Below are 9,079 nucleotides of genomic sequence, written 5' to 3'. Positions count from 1 at the left end.
TTGTTGCAATTATTCGTTTTATACGATGTAAAAGCTGTTCTATTTATTTCGTATTTTATGCTTTGGGCGTTGACTTCTAAGGCCCTATCTATTCGGTCTGGTTGAGGAACGCCCTAGAGTGAAGCCTAGGTTGCCCGGAACGTAGAAATGACCATAACTTTCACATCGGTAGCAATTATTCGTTTTATACGATGGAAAAACTGTTATATTTATATTGTATTTTATGCTTCTGGCGGTACCTTCTTAGGCCCTAAGTGTTCGATCTGGTGGAGCAACGCCCTAGAGTGAAGCCTAGGTTGCCCGGAACGTAGAAATGATCATCACTTTCAAATTGGTTGCAATTAATCCTTTTATACGATGGAAAAACTGTTGTATTTATATTGCATTTTATGCTTCTGGCGCTGATTTCTAAGGCCGTAGCTATTCGATGTGGTGGAGCAACGCCCTAGAGTGAAGCCTAGGTTGCCCGGAACGTAGAAATGACCATAACTTTCACGCCGGTAGCAATTATTTGCTTTATACGATGGAAAAACTGTTCTATTTATTTTGTATTTTATGCTTCGGGCGTTGACTTCTAAGGCCCTAACTATTCAATCTGTTGGAGCAACGCCCTAGGGTGAAGCCTAGGTTTCCCGGAACGTAGAAATGTCCAGAACTTTCACATCGGTAGCAATTATTCGTTTTATACGATGGAAAAACTGTTGTATTGATATTGTATTTTATGCTTCTGGCGTTGCCTTCTGAGGCACTAACTATTAGATCTGGTGGAGCAACGCCCTAGAGTGATGCCGAGGTTGCCCGGAACGTAGAAATGACCATAACTTTCACATCGGTAGCAATTATTCGTTTTATACGATGGAAAAACTGTTGTATTGATATTGTATTTTATGCTTCTGGCGTTGCCTTCTGAGGCACTAACTATTAGATCTGGTGGAGCAACGCCCTAGAGTGATGCCGAGGTTGCCCGGAACGTAGAAATGACCATCACTTTCAAACTGGTTGCAATTATTCCGGTTATATGATGGAAAGACTGTTGTATTTTTATTGCATTTTATGCTTCGGGCATTGACTTCTAAGGCGCTAACTATGAAATCTGTTGTAGCAACGCCCTAGGGTGTAGCCTAGGTTGCCCGGAAAGTAGAAATGGCCACCACTTTCATACAGGTTGCTATTATTCGTCTTATACGATGGAAAAACTGTAATATTTATATTGTATTTTATGCTTCTGGCGGTGCCTTCTTAGGCCCTGAGTGTTCGATCTGGTGGAGCAACGCCCTAGAGTGAAGCCTAGGTTGCCCGGAACGTAGAAATGATCATCACTTTCAAATTGGTTGCAATTAATCCTTTTATACGATGGAAAAACTGTTGTATTTATATTGCATTTTATGCTTCTGGCGCTGACTTCTAAGGCCGTAGCTATTCGATGTGGTGGAGCAACGCCCTAGAGTGAAGCCTAAGTTGCCCGGAACCTAGAAATGCCCATTACTTTCACACTGGTTGCAATTATTCGTTTAATACAATGGAAAAACTGTTCTATTTATTTTGTATTTTATGCTTCGGGCGTTGACTTCTAAGGCCCTAACTATTCGATCTGGTGGAGCAACGCCCTAGAGTGAAGCCTAGGTTGCCCGGAACGTAGAAATGAACATAACTTTCACACTGGTAGCAATTATTCGTTTTATACAATAGAAAAGCTGTTCTATTTATTTTGTATTTTATGCTTCGGGCGTTGACTTCTTTGGCCATACCTATTCGATATGGTGGAGCAACACCCTACAGTCAAGCCTAGGTTGCCCGGAACGTAGAAATGACCATAACATTCACACCCGTTGCAACTATTCATGCTTTACGATGGAAAAACTGTTTCATTTTTATTGTATTTTATGCTTCTAGCGTTGACTTCTAAGGCCGTAGCTATTAGATGTGGTGGAGTAACGCCCTAGAGAGACGCCTAGGTTGCCTGGAACGTATAAATGACCATTACTTTCACAATGTTTCCAATTATTCATTTTATACGATGGAAAAACTGTTGTACTTATACTGTATTTTATTCTTATGGCGTTGAATTCTAAGTCCCTAGCTATGCGATCTGGTGGAGCAACGCCATAGAGTGAAGCCTAGGTTGCCCGGCACGTAGAAATGACCATAACTTTCACAATGGTAGCAATTATTCGTTTTATACAATGGAAAAACTGTTCTACTTATTTTGTATTTTATGCTTCGGGCGTTGACTTCCATGGCCCTACCTATTTGATCTGGTGGAGCAACGCCCTACAGTGAAGCCTAGTTTGCCCGGAACGTAGAAATGACCATAACTTTCACACCGGTAGCAATTATTCGTTTTATACGATGGAAAAACTGTTGTATTAATATTGCATTTTATGCTTCTGGCGTTGACTTCTTAGGTCCTAACTACTCGATCTGGTGGAGTAATGCCATAGAGTTAAGTCTAGGATGCCCGAAACGTCGAAATTATCTTTACTTTCGCGCTGGTTGCAATTAGTCATGCTATACAATGGAAAAACTGTTGTATTTATACTGTATTTTATGCTTCGGGCGTTGACTTCTAAGGCCCTAACTATTCGATCTGGTGGAGCAACGCCCTAGAGTGAAGCCTAGGTTGCCCGGAACGTAGAAATGACCATAACTTTCACGCCGGTAGCAATTATTTGCTTTATACGATGGAAAAACTGTTCTATTTATTTTGTATTTTATGCTTCGGGCGTTGACTTCTAAGGCCCTAACTATTCAATCTGTTGGAGCAACGCCCTAGGGTGAAGCCTAGGTTTCCCGGAACGTAGAAATGTCCAGAACTTTCACATCGGTAGCAATTATTCGTTTTATACGATGGAAAAACTGTTGTATTGATATTGTATTTTATGCTTCTGGCGTTGCCTTCTGAGGCACTAACTATTAGATCTGGTGGAGCAACGCCCTAGAGTGATGCCGAGGTTGCCCGGAACGTAGAAATGACCATAACTTTCACATCGGTAGCAATTATTCGTTTTATACGATGGAAAAACTGTTGTATTGATATTGTATTTTATGCTTCTGGCGTTGCCTTCTGAGGCACTAACTATTAGATCTGGTGGAGCAACGCCCTAGAGTGATGCCGAGGTTGCCCGGAACGTAGAAATGACCATCACTTTCAAACTGGTTGCAATTATTCCGGTTATATGATGGAAAGACTGTTGTATTTTTATTGCATTTTATGCTTCGGGCATTGACTTCTAAGGCGCTAACTATGAAATCTGTTGTAGCAACGCCCTAGGGTGTAGCCTAGGTTGCCCGGAAAGTAGAAATGGCCACCACTTTCATACAGGTTGCTATTATTCGTCTTATACGATGGAAAAACTGTAATATTTATATTGTATTTTATGCTTCTGGCGGTGCCTTCTTAGGCCCTGAGTGTTCGATCTGGTGGAGCAACGCCCTAGAGTGAAGCCTAGGTTGCCCGGAACGTAGAAATGACCATAACATTCACACCCGTTGCAACTATTCATGCTTTACGATGGAAAAACTGTTTCATTTTTATTGTATTTTATGCTTCTAGCGTTGACTTCTAAGGCCGTAGCTATTAGATGTGGTGGAGTAACGCCCTAGAGAGACGCCTAGGTTGCCTGGAACGTATAAATGACCATTACTTTCACAATGTTTCCAATTATTCATTTTATACGATGGAAAAACTGTTGTACTTATACTGTATTTTATTCTTATGGCGTTGAATTCTAAGTCCCTAGCTATGCGATCTGGTGGAGCAACGCCATAGAGTGAAGCCTAGGTTGCCCGGCACGTAGAAATGACCATAACTTTCACAATGGTAGCAATTATTCGTTTTATACAATGGAAAAACTGTTCTACTTATTTTGTATTTTATGCTTCGGGCGTTGACTTCCATGGCCCTACCTATTTGATCTGGTGGAGCAACGCCCTACAGTGAAGCCTAGTTTGCCCGGAACGTAGAAATGACCATAACTTTCACACCGGTAGCAATTATTCGTTTTATACGATGGAAAAACTGTTGTATTAATATTGCATTTTATGCTTCTGGCGTTGACTTCTTAGGTCCTAACTACTCGATCTGGTGGAGTAATGCCATAGAGTTAAGTCTAGGATGCCCGAAACGTCGAAATTATCTTTACTTTCGCGCTGGTTGCAATTAGTCATGCTATACAATGGAAAAACTGTTGTATTTATACTGTATTTTATGCTTCTGGCGTTGACTTCTAAGGCCGTAGCTATTCGATGTGGTGGAGCAACGCCCTAGAGTGAAGCCTAGGTTGCCCGGAACGTAGAAATGCCCATTACATTCACACTGGTTGCAACTATTATTTTTATACGGTGGAAAGACTGTTCTATTTATTTTGTATTTTATGCTTCGGGCGTTGACTTCTAAGGCCCTAACTATTCAGTCTGTAGTAGCAACGCCCTAGAGTGAAGCCTAGGTTGCCCGGAATGTAGAAATAACCACAACTTTCATACTTGTTGCTATTATTCGTTTTATACGATGGAAAATCTGTTCTATTTATTTTGTATTTTATGCTTAGGGCGTTGACTTCTAAGGCCCTAACTATTCGGTCTGGTTGAGCAACGCCCTAGAGTGAAGCCTAGGTTGCCCGGAACGTAGAAATGATCCGAAGTTTCACACTGGTTGCTATTATTCGTTTTATACGATGGAAAATTTGTTATATTTATATTGCATTTTATGCGTCTGGCGTTGACTTCTATGGCCCTACCTATTCGATTTGGTGGAGCAACACCCTACAGTGAAGCCTAGGTTGTCAGAAACGTATAAATGAACATAACTTTCACACTGGTAGCAATTGTTCGTTTTATACAATGGAAAAACTGTTCTATTTATTTTGTATTTTATGCTTCGGGCGTTGACTTCTAAGGCCCTAACTATTCGATCTGGTTTAGCAACACCCTAGGGTGTAGCCAAGCTGGCTCGGAACGTAGGACACACCATTACCTTCACACTGGTTGCAATTATTCCTGTTAGACGATGGATAAGCTGTTGCATCTTTATTGTATTTTATGCTTGTGGCGTTGACTTCTAAGGCTCTATCTATTCGATCTGGTGGAGCAACGCCCCAGAGTGAAGCCTAGGTTGCCCGGAACGTAGAAATGTCCATAACTTTCACACTGGTTGCAATTATTCGTTTTATACGACGGAAAAGCTGTGGTATTTATATCGTATTTTATGCTTCTGGCGTTGACTTCTTAGGCCCTAACTATTCGATCTGGTGGAACAACGCCCTAGGGTGAAGCCTAGGTTGCCGGAACGTAGAAATGTCCATAACTTTCACACTGGTAGCAATTATTCGTTTTATACAATAGAAAAGCTGTTCTATTTATTTTGTATTTTATGCTTCGGGCGTTGACTTCTTTGGCCATACCTATTCGATATGGTGGAGCAACACCCTACAGTCAAGCCCAGGTTGCCCGGAACGTAGAAATGACCATAACATTCACATCCGTTGCAATTATTCATGCTATACGATGGAAAAACTGTTGCATTTTTATTGTATTTTATGCTTCTAGCGTTGACTTCTAAGGCCGTAGCTATTAGATGTGGAGGAGTAACGCCCTCGAGAGACGCCTAGGTTGCCTGGAACGTATAAATGACCATTACTTTCACAATGTTTCCAATTATTCATTTTATACGATGGAAAAACTGTTGTACTTATACTGTATTTTATTCTTATGGCGTTGAATTCTAAGTCCCTAGCTATGCGATCTGGTGGAGCAACGCCATTGAGTGAAGCCTAGGTTGCCCGGCACGTAGAAATGACCATAACTTTCACAATGGTAGCAATTATTCGTTTTATACAATGGAAAAACTGTTCTATTTATTTTGTAGTTTATACTTCGGGCGTTGACTTCTAAGGCCCTAACTATTCGATCTGGTGGTGCAACGCCCTAGAGTGAGGCCTTGGTTGCCCGGAACGTAGAAATGACCATAATTTTCACACTGGTTACTATTATTCGTTTTATACAATGGAAAAACTGTTCTATTTATTTTGTATTTTATGCTTCGGGCATTGACTTCTAAGGCCCTAACTATTCGATCTGGTTTAGCAACACCCTAGGGTGTAGCCAAGCTGGCTCGGAACGTAGGACACACCATTACCTTCACACTGGTTGCAATTATTCCTGTTATACGATGGATAAGCTGTTGCATCTTTATTGTATTTTATGCTTGTGGCGTTGACTTCTAAGGCTCTATCTATTCGATCTGGTGGAGCAACGCCCCAGAGTGAAGCCTAGGTTGCCCGGAACGTAGAAATGACCATAACTTTCACACTGGTTGCAATTATTCGTTTTATACGACGGAAAAGCTGTGGTATCTATATCGTATTTTATGCTTCTGGCGTTGACTTCTTAGGCCCTAACTATTCAATCTGTTGGAGCAACGCCCTAGGGTGAAGCCTAGGTTGCCCGGAACGTAGAAATGACCGTCACTTTCAAACTAGTTGCAATTATTGCTGTTATATGATGGAAAAGCTGTTGTATTTTTATTGCATTTTATGCTTCGGGCATTGACTTATAAGGCCCTAACTATTCAATCTGTTGTAGCAACGCCCTAGGGTGAAGGCTGGGTTTCCCGGAAAGTAGAAATGACCATAACTTTCACGCCGGCAGCAATTATTCGTTTTATACGATGGAAAAACTGTTCTATTTATTTTGTATTTTATGCTTCGGGCGTTGACTTCTAAGCCCCTAACTATTCAATCTGTTCGAACAACGCCCTAGGGTGAAGCCTAGGTTGCCCGGAAAGTAGAAATAACCACAACTTTCATACTTGTTGCAATTATTCGTTTTATACGATGTAAAATCTGTTCTATTTATTTTGTATTTTATGCTTAGGGCGTTGACTTCTAAGGCCCTAACTATTCGGTCTGGTTGAGCAACGCCCTAGAGTGAAGCCTAGGTTGCCCGGAACGTAGAAATGACCAGAAGTTTCACACTGGTTGCTATTATTCGTTTTATACGATGGAAAATCTGTTATATTTATATTGTATTTTATGCGTCTGGCGTTGACTTCTATGGCCCTACCTATTCGGTTTGGTGGAGCAACACCCTACAGTGAAGCCTCGGTTGTCAGAAACGTATAAATTAACATAACTTTCACACGGGTAGCAATTGTGCGTTTTATACAATGGAAAAACTGTTCTATTTATTTTGTATTTTATGCTTCGGGCGTTGACTTCTAAGGCCCTAACTATTCGATCTGGTTTAGCAACACCCTAGGGTGTAGCCAAGCTGGCTCGGAACGTAGGACGCACCATTACCTTCACACTGGTTGCAATTATTCCTGTTAGACGATGGATAAGCTGTTGCATCTTTATTGTATTTTATGCTTGTGGCGTTGACTTCTAAGGCTCTATCTATTCGATCTGGTGGAGCAACGCCCCAGAGTGAAGCCTAGGTTGCCCGGAACGTAGAAATGACCATAACTTTCACACTGGTTGCAATTATTCGTTTTATACGACGGAAAAGCTGTGGTATTTATATCGTATTTTATGCTTCTGGCGTTGACTTCTTAGGCCCTAACTATTCGATCTGGTGGAACAACGCCCTAGGGTGAAGCCTAGGTTGCCGGAACGTAGAAATGTCCATAACTTTCACACTGGTAGCAATTATTCGTTATATACAATGGAAAAACTGTTCCACTTATTTTGTATTTTATGCTGCGGGCGTTGACTGCCATGGCCCTACCTATTTGATCTGGTGGAGCAACGCCCTACAGTGAAGCCTAGTTTGCCCGGAACGTAGAAATGACCATAACTTTCACACCGGTAGCAATTATTCGTTTTATACGATGGAAAAACTGTTGTATTAATATTGCATTTTATGCTTCTGGCGTTTACTTCTTAGGTCCTAACTACTCGATCTGGTGGAGTAATGCAATAGAGTTAAGTCTAGGATGCCCGAAACGTCGAAATTATCTTTACTTTCGCACTGGTTGCAATTAGTCATGCTATACAATGGAAAAACTGTTGTATTTATACTGTATTTTATGCTTCTGGCGTTGACTTCTAAGGCCGTAGTTATTCGATGTGGTGGAGCAACGCCCTAGAGTGAAGCCTAGGTTGCCCGGAACGTAGAAATGCCCATTACATTCACACTGGTTGCAATTATTAGTTTTATACGGTGGAAAAACTGTTCTATTTATTTTGTATTTTATGCTTCGGGCGTTGACTTCTAAGGCCCTAACTATTCAATCTGTTGGAGCAACGCCCTAGGGTGAAGCCTAGGTTTCCCGGAACGTAGAAATGTCCAGAACTTTCACACTGGTTGCTATTATACGTTTTATACGATGGAAAAACTGTTGCATCTTTGTTGTATTTTATGCTTCGAGCGTTGACTTCTAAGGCCCTAACTATTCCATCTGGTGGAACAACGACCTAGGGTGAAGCCTAGGTTGCCCGGAACGTAGAAATGACCATAACTTTCACATCGGTAGCAATTATTCGATTTATACGATGGAAAAACTGTTGCATCTTTATTGTATTTTATGCCTCTGGCGTTGACTTCTAAGGCCCTAACTATTCGATCTGGTGGAGCAACGCCCTAGAGTGAAGCCTAGGTTGCCCGGCACGTAGAAATGACCATAACTTTCACAATGGTAGCAATTATTCCGGTTATATGATGGAAAGACTGTTGTATTTTTATTGCATTTTACGCTTCGGGCATTGACTTCTAAGGCGCTAACTATGAAATCTGTTGTAGCAACGCCCTAGGGTGTAGCCTAGGTTGCCCGGAAAGTAGAAATGACCACCACTTTCATACAGGTTGCTATTATTCGTCTTATACGATGGAAAAACTGTAATATTTATATTGTATTTTATGCTTCTGGCGGTGCCTTCTTAGGCCCTAAGTGTTCGATCTGGTGGAGCAACGCCCTAGAGTGAAGCCTAGGTTGCCCGGAACGTAGAAATGATCATCACTTTCAAATTGGTTGCAATTAATCCTTTTATACGATGGAAAAACTGTTGTATTTATATTGCATTTTATGCTTCTGGCGCTGACTTCTAAGGCCGTAGCTATTCGATGTGGTGGAGCAACGCCCTAG

This window comes from Calliopsis andreniformis, unplaced genomic scaffold (genome assembly GCF_051401765.1).
Source record: "Calliopsis andreniformis isolate RMS-2024a unplaced genomic scaffold, iyCalAndr_principal scaffold0033, whole genome shotgun sequence".
NCBI classification, from domain to species: Eukaryota; Metazoa; Arthropoda; class Insecta; order Hymenoptera; family Andrenidae; genus Calliopsis; species Calliopsis andreniformis.
The sequence above is the reverse complement of the archived record's forward strand: the minus strand, read 5'-3'. Positions refer to the sequence as shown.